This window comes from Suricata suricatta, chromosome 15 (assembly GCF_006229205.1).
Source record: "Suricata suricatta isolate VVHF042 chromosome 15, meerkat_22Aug2017_6uvM2_HiC, whole genome shotgun sequence".
Classification (NCBI taxonomy): domain Eukaryota; kingdom Metazoa; phylum Chordata; class Mammalia; order Carnivora; family Herpestidae; genus Suricata; species Suricata suricatta.
The window spans coordinates 43,484,522-43,491,457 of NC_043714.1; the positions used below are offsets into that span (position 1 = coordinate 43,484,522).

General features: G+C 34.1%; 1 protein-coding gene across 1 annotated transcript in view; it reads right to left on the reverse strand.

Annotated features, from left to right (window-relative positions):
* The window catches only part of RNF19A (ring finger protein 19A, RBR E3 ubiquitin protein ligase), a 56,900-nt gene extending 49,964 nt beyond the window's left edge, over positions 1–6,936 (reverse strand). Inside the window, exon 1 of the mRNA XM_029923718.1 lies at positions 6,863–6,936. The gene's annotated coding sequence lies outside the window, so the exon portion shown is untranslated. The remainder of the gene's footprint in view (positions 1–6,862) is intronic.

Genomic DNA, 6,936 nt, shown 5'->3' on the forward strand with positions numbered 1-6,936 from the left:
CAGGGGGAGCGGAGGAGGGAGAGAGAGTTGGGGAGAGAGAGGGATGCAAAACTTGAGAGACTATTGAAAGCTGAGAATGAACTGAGGGTTGAGGGGGAAGGGGGAGGGGGGAAAAGAGGTGGTGGTGATGGTGGAGGGCACTTAAGGGGAAGAGCACTGGGTGTTGTATGGAAAACAATTTGACAATAAAATATTATGGGGGGAAAAAGGGGATAAATAATTTCAATTTAACTACTTATAAATGGGTGAGTGGGGATAATTCAAACAGATCATTAGTATAGGCACTATCAGTTTCCAGCAGAGTCCTTTACAAAGACTCAGATACACTACCTTGAGCTTTATCCTTAAAATAGTTTCTACAATTTCAGAGAAAAAGAAACTAAAAGTTCAGCGTAAATCCCATATACCACAAAGCTTCACCAAAGAAATCTTAAACAGCTTCACAAACATACACCTGTTACATTTACCTCTTAAAGCCTGTTCATGATTGGGAGGTAGAATAGTACTTTGTAGTTTTAATAATATTCATTACAATTAATATTCATTACTTAATCCATTACAAAAACCTACTGCAGAAAGAAAAGGCATTATTCATTCCATTTTTCCAACTTAAAAAAAGATTTAAAATATTTTGGCTGGCTCATTCCAGGCTCTCTTTGTTCAGAAGGGGAAACAATACACCAATTGGGAAATAGCTGGGAAAGCATAATGCAAAATGCTGGGCATGACAGAGTGCTCAGAAACATTCAAAAGTTTTAAAATAGGTTTTAAAAAAGATACCTAGCTGTCAAAAGTTTATTGAACTGGTTAAAATACTCATTGCTACAGATTAACAAAAGGGAAATATTGACCTAGTCTGAAATCTTAGTCTATTTATGTTTTTGAATTTCAGTGTCCTTATTTGAAAGTTGAAGTGATTGGACCAGAAAATGTCTAAGGTCCCTCGGTTCTAAAAGACTACAATTCTAATATACAAATGTAGAGAGTTTTAATATACAGCATACTCCAAAGTGAAAAGTGGATAATTAAGGCTATGAAATAATTTTTTGTTTTGTTTTAAAAATATCTCCAAATTCTCAGGCACCTGGGTGGCTCAGCCGGTTAAGCATTTGACTCTTGATTTCAGCTCGGGTCATGATCTCACAGTTCATGGGTTTGAGCCCTGTGTCAGTTTCTGTGCGGGCTAGCAGTGTGGAGCTTGCTTGGGATTCTGTCTCCTCTCTCTCTCTGTCCTTCCCTCACTCATGATCGACCCCTCTCTCTCTCTCTCTCTACAATTGTTAAAAATAAACAATAAATAAAAATATCTCCAAATTCTCTCAAATGTTAGAATACTCTTCTGTTTTAGTAAAGCCAGTTGAATGAGTATACTCTTTGCCTTTCTGATAATCTTTTTCTACTGATTAATGTATTTTTTGAGACCAAATACAGAAGCACATAGGACACCAAACTGGAATTACTAAGCTGAACTGAAAGTCAGGATATAAGTCTTCTCTTGGTTTTACAACTCTCCCAAGATGACTGTGCTTCACTATTTTACCGTCTATAAAATAAGGGAAAATGTGCTATCATCTACTTCACTGGGTTAGTATTAAAGTATGTCTTTGAAACACTCTGAACTACTCAGACAAGACTGCTACAATAGAGATTTTTTCATTATTAATAACTTGTCATAGCAAGTCTAAAAACAGAAGAAAGAAGTTCCCATGAGACTACTGCATATGGGTAGTCCTCTTACCTCCCACACTGGAATCAGTTACAATTAATCAATCGATACAAGATGTTCTTGTAATACAGACTCTGGAAAGGTGACTAGGTCCACTGCAGCAGATTTTAAATCTCCTATCTACATAAAATTGCCTGAACTAATCCATCCTTCAGTTTTGTTTTTGTTTATATATAATAACCAACACTTCTCAAATAGGCATTCTTAAAATCATGAAATAAGGTCCTTCAGAAAGAGGGGTAGGGACAGATAAGTAGGTGCCAATGGCGAAAATAAAACAACCATTTAGAAAAGATATATTATGTATACATAGCACAAGATATATTATGTATAGCACAATGACTATTTTATCCAACTCAAGGGTGGCAGTGTTTTCCTAGTAAGCAGTTATTCACAGCCAAATACAGCTAAATCAAATAGATGCTTCCCTATAGCAAGCAAACTACCCTTTAATTTAAAAAAAAAACTTTATTATTATGGCTGAATATCCTTTGGCTTTTTACATAAACATAATTACACTTTACTAATGTCATCAGTTTCTGGAATCATGTAGTAAGTTGAATGGTGGCCTTCAAAAGAGATGTTCCCATCCTAGTCTGGAAACTATTAATAATATCTCATTTAGAAAAAAATTTTATAATCACTGACCTAGAATGATTGTGAATAGAAGATAGAGGAGTCAGGCCTTGAAAGAAGAGAAGGACCTTAGATAAGCAGAGAAGATGAAAAAGAGTATTCCAGACAGAGACAAAGGCATAGGAAAAGTCATGGAGGTGAAACTATCCATATTTTGTTAACATATTTATCAAATAGATCAACTGGCTGCAGTGTGGGTAGTTTTTATAGGAAAATGGTGAGAAACTTAGGTTAGATTGTGGAAGGCTTTGAATCCCATGAAAAATTTGAAATTTATCTGTGGAAAGCAAATGGAGATTGGTAAACAAAAAGACTAATGTGATCATTCAGAAACAGGTGATTAATGAAATTTCAGTCTGGGAAGGTAGAAACTGGTCTGAGATTTTGGCTCTACCACATTAGCTGTGTGGATAAATCAAATAATCTTTAGGCCAGCATGTCCAACAGCACTTTCTGGAATGATGGAAGTATTCTAGAGTTGCACTGTCCAATACGGTAACCAGTGGCCACATATGGCTATAGAGCATTTGATATGTGACTGATGCAACTGAGGAATTGAAATTTAATTTTTTTTAATGTTAACTAATTTAAACTTACATAGCTTCATGTGGCTAGTGATGATATACTGTACTGAATAGCTGTAGACTAGAGTTTTCTCACTTATAAAATGCAAAAGTTAGATTAGAACACTAGTGTCCCTAGGGTAAGTCCCGCCGCCAAATAAAGTTGGTACAGCCTTCTAATAAAACAAATAGGTATTCAAGCAGACACACCTGAGCATGACTAAAACAGTGACAGGTTTGTAGCTTTTTCATTTCATTCTCTGTATCTCTGTGATTTATTTAAGAGACCCACCTTGTCTCTTGCTGATGTTTCAAACTGGTCATTAGGTTGATGTTTCCCAAGTCTATAGCTAAATATCTATTTTTTTGGACCCAAGACTGAGTTTTAAAGTTTCTTTTCAGCTTAAACTAGGTAATTTCTGTAGAATTTTGCTTTATAATTCAGTGCACAAACTTATTTGAAGGCTAAAACAACTCATTAATTTTGTCCCATTGAGGCATTCACATAAGAAAACTCTCCCAAACAGGGCTTCTGAAATAAATATCTAAGGCATCTAATTTAATAGAATTTCTGTGGAAAGGAACAAACATTTCATACAAAAAATGCCCCTAGAGCTATGCTGTCCAGTGTAAACACATACTGGAAAAAAGACTTAGTATGAATAAAAGAATGTAAAAGCACTCATTCATACATGTTGAAATGATATTTTGGATACATTGAGTTAAATAAAATATATCATGAAAATTAAATTCACCTGTTTCTCTTTACTTTATTTTAGCTTATAGAAAACCTTAAATTACATTTATGCCTCACATTAAAATTCTCTTAGCCCTGCTGTAGAGAAAGTTATGACATAGATACCTTACAATATACATACTTTATTCAGTTAGTACATACTTAACTCAGCATTTATTATTTTCAAGCTTTATGCTACCTGCTGAGACTTTAACAGTGAACAAAGAGAATGGTCCCTGCCATCAAAGAGTTTAAATTATCTCCTACACTTCTGCACATTTTACATATATTATCTCATTTGTGATAATGTATAAGGATAACTTAATTTTAGAAAATTTTACCATTTGGGGGAGCAAATGTCAATATGTGACTAAGAAATTACAAAACAAACATTCACACTAATGACTGTCTATTTTTTGAAATACACTAATTATATTATTATGCTATATAATATTTATCTGGAAGCGTAACAGTATCACATTCCCAATAGCTCCTCCTGGTTTCTTGATCCCTTCCAACTAATTTGCTCTCTCTTTAGGGCTCACCTCTCCCAGACTGTCTCTTCCATTGGCAAGCTGCCTGCTATTCACATTACAGCAAGGCTATTTATACTTTCAGGGGTCTCCAAAGAAGGAAAGAGCTTGCAAATATAAAGCATACATAATTTCAAGCAGCCAACTCCAATTTTTTTGGACCTAAGACTGAGTTTTAAAGTTTCTTTTCAGCTTAAACTAGGTAATTTCTGTAGAATTTTGCTTTATAATTCAATGCACAAACTTATTTGAGGGCTAAAACAACTCATTAATTTTGTCCCATTGAGGCATTCACATAAGAAAACTCTCCCAAACAGGGCTTCTGAAACAAATCAACAAGTAGTATTTCTCTAGCAAATGATTTTCAAACTAAAAAACTAGATCAAGAATATATAGGGTTTTAAGGCTAATGGCATAGCTTTCAAGAAAATGTTACCAATAAACTAAATGTTCAGGTTTGACTGACAGCTACAAAGAGAGCTAATACAAACACAACTACTATACTTTATCAAAAGGAGGCAATTTTTTCTACTTTAATAGAGAAAGTATTACTGACATATGATAACTATTGAGAAACAAAATGAAGTACCCAAAATTTAAATACCCAAAATGATTTCACTGCCTGTTTTGGTTGAAGTCTACCACCATCTGAAATACAGATGTGTTTAGGAAAGGGATACTATTCCTGGTCTTCAGCTGTGTGCAGGTGTGGCTACATACATAGTCATTTCGATGTGATACATCTTCTGCCAGCAAACAAAAATCTGTTATTTTATGACATTAAAAAAATAAACCTGAAGAAAAAAAATAATTATTCCTGATTGGGGGAAAAATGGCCTTAGGAAAATTTAGCTATTCTCCTTAAGTAACTGGATTAGCCTTTTGCTAAAAAGGAATCAAACCAAATTTAAGCTAAAGTACTTCATATATAATCATGGGTCCTTTCAATCATTAAACTATTAGTGCTAACATGTCAAATACAATGCAACCAAATATAAGTTTAGAAATTCAACTTTTCTTTGGTCTCCAGCTCAAAATGGCTTTTTAAAAAATATATGGACCCCAAACAATAAAAGAGCATAAAGTTTAGTGCAAAATCAGTCTGCATTTGACAATTACTTGTCACTTGTTAGTAGCATCAGAAAAACAAGTAACAATTCCCTAAGAGTTCCTTTATAACCTGAAGGTAGAAGAAATCTAAGAAAGCAATTCAGATGTCAATGTAACAAAATGTATCCCCAGCTCACTCTCACTCTGTGTCCAGCACTAGAACTAGGGACTTTTACATGTTATCACAAATATTTATCCTCCCTCTTCCCCCTTGATAAATTCAGAAAACTACACTGTTCAATCCTCAGTGCCCTCCAGATTAAAATAATAATATTAATAAAAGAAAAAGAAAAGCGGGAGGGTGGGAGATAATTACAAACTGAAGAATTTCTGCGGTAAATCTAAATTAAGTGTTAAGATAAAATCAGAACCTGCCTTAATATGAGATTCTTTCAAATGTTAAAAAAGTTTGCTTCAAATTACCTATATTTAATTCTAACAACCCCATAAGAACAAACAGTATCTTTCAATCTGATCCCATCAAAGAGAGGTGACCCCAAAGTGTCTTACATTCACAACTGCAAAAATATTACTTTATGACTTTCCCAACTTCAAATTTATGAAGTGCATTTATTTTCCATAAGATGAAGTATCTTTAAAAACAGATACTAATCTTAGTATCTTTCATACACTAGGTAGAAAAAAATATGGTTTCATTTAGTCGAGTAAAAAGGCACCAGTTCAACAAATCACCACCAAAATTTTAAAAAGAATTAAAACACTGGTTAGATGACAGTAAATTGGACTGTTCTTTATATAAACACTAGTGATCAATTAAGGCCTTCCCCAAATAAAAGAACAGCATTTTAAGTAGCTACTATCTGAAAACTTGGGTTGTGTTTCAATTCCTAAAACAAGCTGCAGTTTTAAAAGTTAATCTTACTAGAATCCTCCTGGAAGTCAAAGATATTGGAAAAAAAAATACTTTAACATTCGTTGCCAAGTAGAATTATTTTTCCCTCAGAAAGACACCTTGTGGTGACATTAAAATAGTTTCCATGGAGGCATAAAATTTAAACTTCAGTTACATTGTATACTAGAATCTTAAAGGAGAGTATTAAACAAAGAAAAAGGTTTTGTTGTTGTTATTGTTGCATAATTTGATTAAGTCCCAAGACTTAAATCCCAATCTTTACTATGGAATTGCAACTGGCAAGGAAAGAACATTTGAAAATAAGAGTTAACAATAGATCATCGCCATTTTCTACACAGAAGTATTTACATTTTAATGCTTAGTTGGGTGCTAAGGAAGCATAAAAAGGCAAATACGGTAATAGCTTCAATTATAAACAGACGTGGAGAGCTGCCCATTAAGATGGTTAATGGCAAAACTGAAAATGAAAATAAGGCATAGTGTCATGGTTCATATAACCAAGAGTCAAGGCAATGTAGGTTAAAATAATAAAAAAAATGAATAAGCTATATTCTTACAAAAAGAAAAAGAGAAAAGTGGGACAGAAAGGAAAGATCGCAATCATCTTAAGACAACCGGCCGGGGAAGAACGCTTTATGCCTCCAGTGTTTACTAACATTAAAGACTCGCATTTCCAGACATCACCTGGGTTTGAAAATCGCAGCAGCACGTTTGAAAGGCTGTCCTTTCCGACGTAAACCCAACAGAACATTCGGCAA